The 10,193-nt window shown below is 36.9% G+C and overlaps 1 pseudogene; it reads right to left on the bottom strand.

Annotated features, from left to right (window-relative positions):
* Positions 1-4,563: 4,563 nt before the first annotated feature.
* Positions 4,564-9,474, bottom strand: LOC148079182 (O-acyltransferase like protein-like; annotated as a pseudogene).
* Between the last annotated feature and the right edge of the window lie 719 nt (positions 9,475-10,193).

The raw sequence follows: 10,193 nt of genomic DNA, 5'->3' as shown, positions 1-10,193 counted from the left end.
GGGGTTGTGGAATATATTTGTATTTAGCCGACGCACGGAGAATACTCTTATTTCTGCAATGTGTGTCGTTCCGCTTTTCCTCCCTACAGCAACACGGCGCTCGCCGTGGAGTTTACAGTTACGGTAGCACAATTAGCCCCGAACGGGCGAACATCACGACTATCGTGTTACACGTCCGTTTCGCCCAGCGACTCTCTGTCGGAGCATCAGCGCTGGGGTCCAGTGCACCATTTTTGTATTGTTACCGGACCGCTCGTCTCCCCGGCCCGGACCGTTTACAGCGGCGCCTGGGGAGGGAGCAGGGGAGAGACACAGTGACAGAGAGAGTGAGAGAGAGAGAGAGAGAGCGAGCAGGCGGGCGAGCGAGGGAGGGAGGGAGTGAGTAAGTAAGTAAGTAAGTAAGTAATTCTTATTTGTATAGCGCTTTTCTAGACCAGGATCACAAAGCGCTTAAACAATCAAAACAATATTCAATAAAGTATATACTTTAAAGGTCAAGATAAAACTGATAACACAACAGGAGTTCTAGAAAATCAAGGAAAAGCCTGAACAAATAGAAACGTCTTAAGATGTTTCTTAAAGGAGTCAGTAGACTCCATCAAGCGCAAAGAGAGAGGAATATTGTTCCAAAGCTTAGGAGCAACAGCCTGAAAAGATTTCTCTCCTCTGGTCCTGAGCCGTGTGCGTGGAACCATAAGTAGATTCTGATCCACAGACCTCAGAGCCCGAGCTGGGGTGTAAGGCTGGATCAGATCAGTGATGTAAGGAGGAGCCTGACCATGAATAGCTCTGAAAGTAAGAACCAGAATTTTAAAGTTGATCCTGAAATAAACTGGAAGCCAGTGAAGAGTTTTAAGGATCGGAGAAATGTGAGTTCTTCTACTTGAGCAGGTCAGAATTCTCGCTGCAGAGTTCTGAATCAACTGCAGACGAGACAGTACATTTGCCCCATCCGTTTAACTGGAGTTTCCTCCTTTCTCTGTTGATTGTTTTTATTTATTATCTCAATTATTTTAACTGTTTTAGGTTTTGATGATTTATTTTAGCGTATTCTCTATGTTAAATACAGCTCAAATATTTCACAACAATTATTTCGCACGCATTTCCAATACATTCAATCACAAACTATGCACGTCTAGTTTGCCTATGAAATAAGAAGTTGTAAGTTTCTAATTTCCACTGAACAGTAATGACTTTGTAGTTTTTGTTCTAAAAAGATTTTGTACAGACTAAGCACTTTTTAGTTTGCCTATGAAATAAGAAGTTATAAGTTTTAAATTTCAACTTAATAGTAATTACTTTTGAGTTTTCTTCCTGAAAAGATTTTTTTTTTTTTTTTTACAAACTAAGCACGTCTAGTTTGCCTATGAAATAAGAAGTTATAAGTTTAAAATTTCCACTGAACAGTAATAACTTTTTGGTTTTCGTCCTAAAAAGATTTGTTTTACAAACTAAGCACGTCTAGTTTGCCTATAAAATAAGAAGGTATAAGTTTCGAATTTCCACTAAACAGGAATTACTTTTTAGTTTTCGTCATAAAAAGAGTTTTCACAAACTAAGCGTGTCTAGTTTGCCTATGAAATAAGAAGTTATAAGTTTCGAATTTCCACTGAACAGTAATTACTTTTAATTTTCGTCCTAAATTTTTTTTTTTTTACAAATTAAGCACGTCTAGTTTGCCTATGAAATAAGAAGTTATAAGTTACAAAATTTCCACTCAACAGTAATTACTTACTAGAAGTAAAAAGTTTCTGTCTGACCTGTTCGCTCTTGTTCTGTCTCCTAGGTCCGGATGTCATTTGCGTCCTCCTGGAGAATGGCCCAGAGAAACTGGCCACAGGGAAAAGTGGATTTATCGGAACCCTGGCTGGTCCCCGCCGTGAACAGTCTTCAGTTTCTCCCGATCACCCTCCAGAAGATAACGTTGACATCCACCTCGAAGGACCAAGTTTATGTCAGAGATTTTCTCCCGGACGATCGGAATGAGTAAAGAGACAATTGTTAGAATAACAAACAGAGTCAAAATCCAGATTTTACCAACAGCAAGGAGTGGGGGGCGCTTCTCATGGCTCATCCCAAACCACTGATGTTCCTCTCTCCTTGTTGGCTTTTTATTCGAAAGCTCCAAGGATGAAACACTTGAATACAAATAGTTTGTTCATTTGTTGCTGGACGCAGCCAGCAAAAAACAGTTTTCTGTATGAGTCAGTGAGCGTGGCATAACAGCCTGCACGGGCAGACCACCTTGCATATCTTGTTGAGGTCACTGTATCTTAATGCACAAACTGTCATTTCTCGAGAAACGAAACTCTAACAGGGCACACTCCTTCTAGCTCTTTGTGATCCGCAGCAAGCATGACTACATTTTTATTGTGATAATAAAAGCAACATAAATTCTTTAACATTGTTCTTAAGTGGAGCGAGAGTCACCAGATGTGGTAGCATGACAACATACTGAATAAAGTAAATTTCAGTCAGCAAATATCTGGAACTAAGAATATATTTAAGAGGGTTTACTTAATCCATTGTCAATATGTATAAACACATTTTCATAATTGTTGTCTTTTATGAATAGCAATAGATGTAAACACCTTTTTATAATATAAATAGCAATTAACATAAATTAATTTACATCTTAGTTTAAAAAATGTATTCATTCTTTTTTTTCTGGTGATGTGAAGTGATTCTCAAACTGTGCAACAGATTTCTGCCTGACTTATATAAAAAAAATGTTGTCCAGCATAGTTATACTTTTGATTGATATCTTGCAGGCGGGTCGCAGCCTTCAGGAGCACTCTGGACCAGCCCAGCAGAGGCAGCCCTACGGTCCTGGCAGTTGGCATGACCATGATCCATGCCATCCCTGCATGGCTAACTCTTCCTTGTTAGCCTTTGATGAACTTTTCAAGACACAATATGCGTGTGGCATCTCCTACGACCAGGAGGAGATGCCATATTCTATGATGACTTTGAAGTGGCAAATCCACTTGGATATAGACATGGTATCCATAAGATTGGAAGTATATACTTTATTTTACAAAATCTGTCTCCAAAGATAAACTCAGCACTTATGAATAGTAATCTTTTGGCTCTTTTTCATACAGAGGACATAAAGAAGTATGGATTTAATGCCATCTTAGAACCCCTTGTACAAGATATGACTACTAGTACTTGAGTTTATGGGAGTTGAAGTTCCTTACTCTGATGAAGCAGTTTATGGAACAATAGCACAGGTGACTGGAGACAATTTGGGATTGCACTCGCTACTTGGGTATGTAGAATCATTCAATTCAAAATAGTTTTGCCGCTTTTTTCTGGTAGACAAACAAACCTCACAGACAATTTTCAGTGATGATGATCCAAGAATAACACTCTGCAATAAAGTACTGCATGGTCAGCATTGCAATGACTTGAAAGCAGATCCTACACTGCCCTCAACATTCGGATTGAAGCAAACATGTTTACTCAATGATTCACAGTACTTTGATGTTTCTGATAACTATGCTGTAGACATTATGCATGACATATTGGAAGGAGTTGGGCAGTTAGAGCTTAAGTTGCTTTTTGGTTACCTATCAGACAACAAAAGCATATCCAAGACAGATATTTGTAAAAGGATATATTCATATAATGATGGCTTTGTTAAGAGAAGAAATCGACCAACCAGAGTTAACTCGGAGCAGACTGGAAATGAAATTGGTCTCAATGCCATTTAAACATTTTGCTTGATCCCGAATGTGCCTTTGATATTTGGAGATGTTGTACAAGAAGGAAATGCACATTGGAGACTTTTGCCGCTTCTACTGCAAATCATGAACATCATATTTTCTCCCGTTGCTAATGATGGTATGACAGTACGTCTAAAGCAGGGGTGGGCAATACGTCGATAGCGGTCGATCGTGACGCTGTTGCGAGTAGATCGCGTGATTTAATAAAATATGATAGAAAGAAAATAGTAAAGAGAGCTCAGATTGGCTGCTGTGCATGTCAATCAAATGGTTATTGCGCCGATTGGTTGACAATTTGATTAACATGTGCAGCAGCCAATCAGAGCTCCTGCCTCATCCAATGAACGCACATCAAAGTTCATATGAATCGAGAATAAAAAGAGCAAAATGTGCGATAGTCATTTTACGATTTTATAATTCAGAAAAAATGATATAGAATTATAAGCTTGTTTTTTTTAAATAATATATCGAACAAAATAATGCGCGTTTGATCGCTTCAGGTTCTTCTCTACGAGAGTCACAGAAACATCACATCAGTTCCAACAAAGTGAAGCTGCAAGTTCCAATGAAAGCGCAACAAATGCTGGTTTTCCTTTTGTGATCGCGGTCCTTAAAATACACTTATATTAATACACCATCACATGATGACTATTTGTAAATTACCTTTATCTCACAAATATAATACAGGAGAAGGTTTTAGTTTATTCATTGTTTGATGGAGAGCCAGTGGAGGATGGGGGTGATTGGATGGGTTCTTGGGTCTTGTGGGCGGCCGCGTTCTCTACCAATTGAAATCATGGAGAGACTTTTTAGGGTGACCATAGTAGAGGGAGTTTTAATCAACTGCTTTTCTCCACTTGAGAAGAACAAAAGGTTTCTCCACCAGCACAGTCAAAACATAGGCCAGGACAACGGAGAGCACGACGTGACCAAAGTACAAATACATCTAGAGGAGGACAGAAAACACTATTGTTAATACACATTTTCATTTGTTATGCTTTCTAAAAAAAAGTACGTACAACATTGAATTCTAAATAGTGGATTGGAGTTTCTTGTAGAAAAAAAAATATTATCATGATGAAGGGATGAATAAGGTAGCAGGCATAGCACAGGTTTGAAATGGGTACCCAGAACTTCAGTGAAAGGAAGCTCCTGATTAAACTTAGAAACACAATAAAGTATTACTTACACATTTATACTCAACAACAATCAAATTAACTTCAAAATAAAGGTTGCATTTGACAATTTCTCTTTATCAAAGCCTCATTGTTAAGGCGCAACTAATGTCAAAACCTAACTCTCCTGAATCATGTTTCAATTGTTGCAATCGTTCTCCCCAAGATGCAGTAAGTCCCTCATCAAGACCATGTTTTCAACTTATTACTTTATAAAGTCGCTTTGAAATTTCGGCGAATGAGAGGTTACGAGATCGGAGTCCATTATAGTGTAATAATGGCTTCACTCCTCCAGCCAGCTGTAATCACGCTCTGGTTTGTTGATACAACTTCGAGTTTACTGAATTGAAGATAAATGATATGCAACAGTTCACTAACATTGATTTAAATCTGGTGTGATCACTCAGTTGAATGTATGCTGTGTTCAGACATATTAGGTCATGGGACTGTGTGCAATGTCCGGCTAATGAAGCTTCATGAAACACTGTCCTACTCTTTAGGTCTCAGTAGGTCATTATCTGTCCTTATTGAAACCAAAATGATTTTGACTGAAGACTCTAGTTGACAGTAGTAAGCAAGGCAGGTTCCAGCCAAACTCCCTTTTATATACCTCCACAGCCTTCCTCACAGGCTAATATGACCCAGGTGACAGCCATCGCCCAGAATGTTCTATGTACACCAATGAAAATGTCATAGATTACTGGTGGATGCTCTGGGACATGTGTGAAGATAGAGTGCAGTCCGCCCATCAACACCAGCACTGACAACGAGCATATCCATCCAAGGGCCACCTGCCACTACAGTAAGAAAAAAAATAATTTACAGAGATTAAGATTGGGTTACACAAGAAGAACATCTCCAATCGCTTACCTTTTTATTTAAAAGCTTTTCCTTTCTTATTTTCAGGTACATTCCAAACATGATTCCAATTAAAAATGGCCCATATCTGGAATAAGGTTTGATATAGTACAATCCAGCAAAATCCTCCTTTGAACTGTAATCACATAAATGTGTACATCTATTACATGTGATTTTATGTTATGTGATATTGAAAAACATAATATGAAAGACTCACTGTTTATAAACCACAGTCGTTACAGTACCAGTCACAATCCCCATCATCAGCAGGGCAACACAGAAAAAATAAAACACAACTTTTTTCCTGACAAAGAAAATGACATTATCAGGGAAAAATACAATTATAAAAGACTGTTGAGTAAAATATATATATATATAAAGAAACAAACAAACATACTTTCTGTAGGCAAGGATCAGTAGAGGGGTTGTGGCAAAGCATTGCATGTCAAGGGAGATGTACCATGTCCAAGGAAGACACTTGGAAGGAGAAGCGGTGACAAAGGTGAACATACACTTTAGAATGATACCAAAGTAAAAAGATGTCATAAAAAATCATTGGTGGATGGGTTTTGATAAACTGACTTACAGGTAAACGGTGTCGGAATAGATTGTTAATCATCAACAGGTTTGTCCACCATGAATCACATTTCAAGTTAATTTCACGCAATATCAGGCCATAAGGTCCCTCATTGAAGACAGAAAAGACGCCAACATGCAGTAAAATAACAAACATATGGAGGGGCTGTATCCTGTAAAGACATTAAAGTAGAAGTAAGTAAAGACCTTTCACATCACTTCACCATTAATTTATATGTTTAGTTTTTGTTCCTAATCTTTAAATCTAACCTTCTGATCCTCTTGAAGAAGTAATCTGCCACAAGACCTACACTCATGGTGTCATCGTTTCTCTCGATTGAGCTCAGGAGACTTCTGGCACTTAACAAACCCCTGAAATAAAAAAAACCATGTTATAATGACACTCAGCTTTTTCAAACAAATATATTCATATAGTTAGATGGTGCCTCACCCCAAAAGCAAAAAAGTGTCCACAGCCAAGGTAAACTCACCCAGGGTTATATTCATAAATGCAAGAAATGCCTTGCTGTTATCTGTGGTTAAAACATCTTAATTTACTTAAATGTAATTCCAATTACTTTCATTATTTATGAGATTGTAGTCATACCAATTAAGTCAATGGGTATGTTGGTCCGATTATGTCCATAGATGATCAATAACATACTAAGTGCTCGGATGCCGTTCAATGATGTGTAGTTATTCTTGACGGGGGAGCTGAAGATTCCCTTAGTTGTTGTCTGTAGAGAGAAGGCCTGAAGAAACTGCTGCAAACAATGTCGTGCAAAGCTCTGCTGCTTTTGCTTGTGGTCTGTAAAACATGTGCAATTATTTTAAATGTCAAATTCAGAGACCTTTGGACATCTATGGATGAAATAAAGAAAAAAAAACATTTTGGAACAATAAGGAAAGAAGTCACACGAACTTTACTATGAAAATCAGCTAAAACACAAGATTCACTAAAAATTGGAGGCCACATAAGAAAAAAAAAGTTCAGACTGCTTTACCACCAGATGCCACTTCCCACTTTTGGCATTTGTTTCAAAGACAGGCGTTGATGTGAATGCCAAGCATCATTTCACTATCAAGGCACATGCTGTAACAGAAGTAAACTAACTAAAAGTGACTAACAAGACAAAAAAGAACATAATAATCTGCAGTTGAATGAACAAGAAAATATCAGGCGTACACTCAAACCCAGATTAAACTTACTGTCTTCTTGCAAACTGCCAAGGATCTTTTCAGAATTTGAGGAATCATTCATGTCTAAATCTCCATGAATTTGCTCTTGATCCAAGAAGGAAGGTACCTCTGCTGACAGTTTTCTTTTCATATGTTCCTTCAGCACAGCAGTAATCAGTGTTGCAACGAGAGGAAGGGCAACCAAAACACAACAAAGGACCCTGTGAGAGAAAATATAAATGAATCATTTAACTGGTAATGATCAAGATTTAACTAGTCAGGGGGAAGACAAGACAGACAGGCACTCAAACTAACTGATGGACAGGTAAATTAAGCTGATGCAATAAGTGAAGTTTCATTATTTTTGAAGGAACCTTCTTTGTGAAAGTCTGTTTTATATGGGGACAGACAGGCTGAAAGACGAAAGTCACCTCGTTGGTGAAGGTCACGAAGGTTTGTGAATTACAATGAATATAAGATTAATATAATAATACGAGACATTTGTGTAAAACAGAACTGCTGAAAGGTATTGGTCTGGAGAGACTAACATATATATCCAAAGGAAAGAGAAAGGAATTCCAAAATCTCTGGAAACCATATATGAACATAAGAAGAAAGGAATGCACGAATAGAAAATGTATAACAACCTCGCAAATTTTGTTGTATTATACTTTTCTGTTTTTGAATAGGACTTTTTTCTTTTGTGAACATGAATTTTTATGTACATATACCGTGCAGGTGTGAGTGAGTGGACGTATGCCTGTTTTTTTGTTTAGTGTCTAATAAATGTGTTTTTGTTTTGTATTCTTTAATATGAGAAAATGACAATAAATATATATTTAAAAAATATTAATAATACGAGAATTATTTCACAAACATAATTTCTTTTTTTTGGGGCCATTTGTGTATGGTGTTTGTTTACTCACAGACAAGTTATTCCGGAAGCATCTGGATCAATAACAGACGACAAACAACTTGTCTTCACTACATCCTTTGTAGAATTGTTAACTAGAATTAATGGTAAAAGAGGAATAAGGGATACCTCTCCAAACTTGAGCCTCCCTTGAAATCAAAAAAGGGAATAAAAAACTTATTTGATTATTGACAACATGTTTGTCAACTGCATAATACATTGTTAACTTACCTTCAATCACCAGCGTGTTTACCTCTGTGTCTTTGCATGAGTCAGGAACACAAATCCCCACAAAAAACAGGAACTCTCCCTGTGGTGAAAATTTATTTTAGAAAATCCCCAAATGATAATAATTAAAACACACATTATTAGAAGAAAAAAAAAACACCACACAGAGGGAAAATAATTAAAGCACAAGGTTTTAAATGACTTTGACAAATCATGTTTAATTCAAAATGGTTGAAGCAGATTCTACTCCTTGATTTAATTTGGAACCACAGTATGATGTGTGTTATTTTGTTTATTTTGAAAGTTAAAGATATTTCACCCGAATCCTCTTTTCTCCTCTCCCTGGGGCTTCACTTTGTACCCTTGTATTTGGATTTTGGATATTGGACTTCGCATCTTGCCTGAGTATTTAAGTTGTTTTTTGGGACGGTTTTTGACTTTTCTGTTTAGTGTTCAGAACCCCTTTCCTGGTTTTTCCTTCTTCTTTTTATTCCCTTTATTGGTAGACAATTTGGTTTTGGACTCTGGTAATTATGTTTTAAGATTTGGACTCTTGTTTGTGTTTGAACTTTGTAATATTAAATTGTACTATTTACCTGTTTTGACTCTTACTCGCACTTGTGTTCTGTTACATATAGATTTTGACAGCCTTGTTTTATCTTCTGTTTTGTATAATTACCTGTTTCAGAAATACTTTGCAGTATTGTCCAGAGAAAGAAGTAGCGTGGGCAGAGCGACATTCCGACATCAAGCCAGGTTGGTTGATGTTGCCTCCTTTTACGTTGCTTCCCATCTTTCCATATGAATCATACACTGTAAAGAGGTCACATTTTTACACAAGAAGATGCAAAAGTTACTTTCACTTATTTTATTTATAAACCATGTATGTTTTTAGTCAGTATGTGTTTTGCGGATGCCACGGCTGCCAAGAGTTTGTTGATTATTTATTTCATTTTGTTGGTTTTTATTTTCTTGAATGTCTGTTTAAGTCTTTAACTGTTTTAAGTGTTTAATGTCTGTTAAGTTTTCATGTTTTGCATCGTGGGTCAGAGAGGACCACAATTTAATTTATACTGTATGTCTTAATACATGCATATTTGACAATAAAAGAACTTGACTTGACTTGACACTTTTGCCCTCTAATGCATTGTTTCTGGTTGAGTTTACGGTAATTTTAGGTAATTAAAATCTTTCACGTTGGAAGTGGCGGCGAGATTGCACCAGAGATCCGCTACTGACTGTTTTTTTGACCAATCTGATCGTTACTGACGGCATACAGTTATGAATTCTTTTTTTAAATCTTCAATTCAGAAACTGACATCTAACCCACACTCAATTCTGCTTTTCCACAATTTTCAACAGCATGAACAGTTTCTAACTGACTATACTTTGTGGATTTGATTTGATTGACTGCTCCTCAATGGATGAATAATTTTAAATATAGTCGAATCACTTACTTAATAAAAAAGAAAACATGTGATAAACTTAACTTAAATTGTGATCATTATTTGAGTTAAATTGAAAAGAAAATAATCC

This window comes from Callionymus lyra, chromosome 5, assembly GCF_982586985.1.
Source record: "Callionymus lyra chromosome 5, fCalLyr1.hap1.1, whole genome shotgun sequence".
Classification (NCBI taxonomy): domain Eukaryota; kingdom Metazoa; phylum Chordata; class Actinopteri; order Syngnathiformes; family Callionymidae; genus Callionymus; species Callionymus lyra.
The sequence above is the reverse complement of the archived record's forward strand: the minus strand, read 5'-3'. Positions and strand labels throughout refer to the sequence as shown.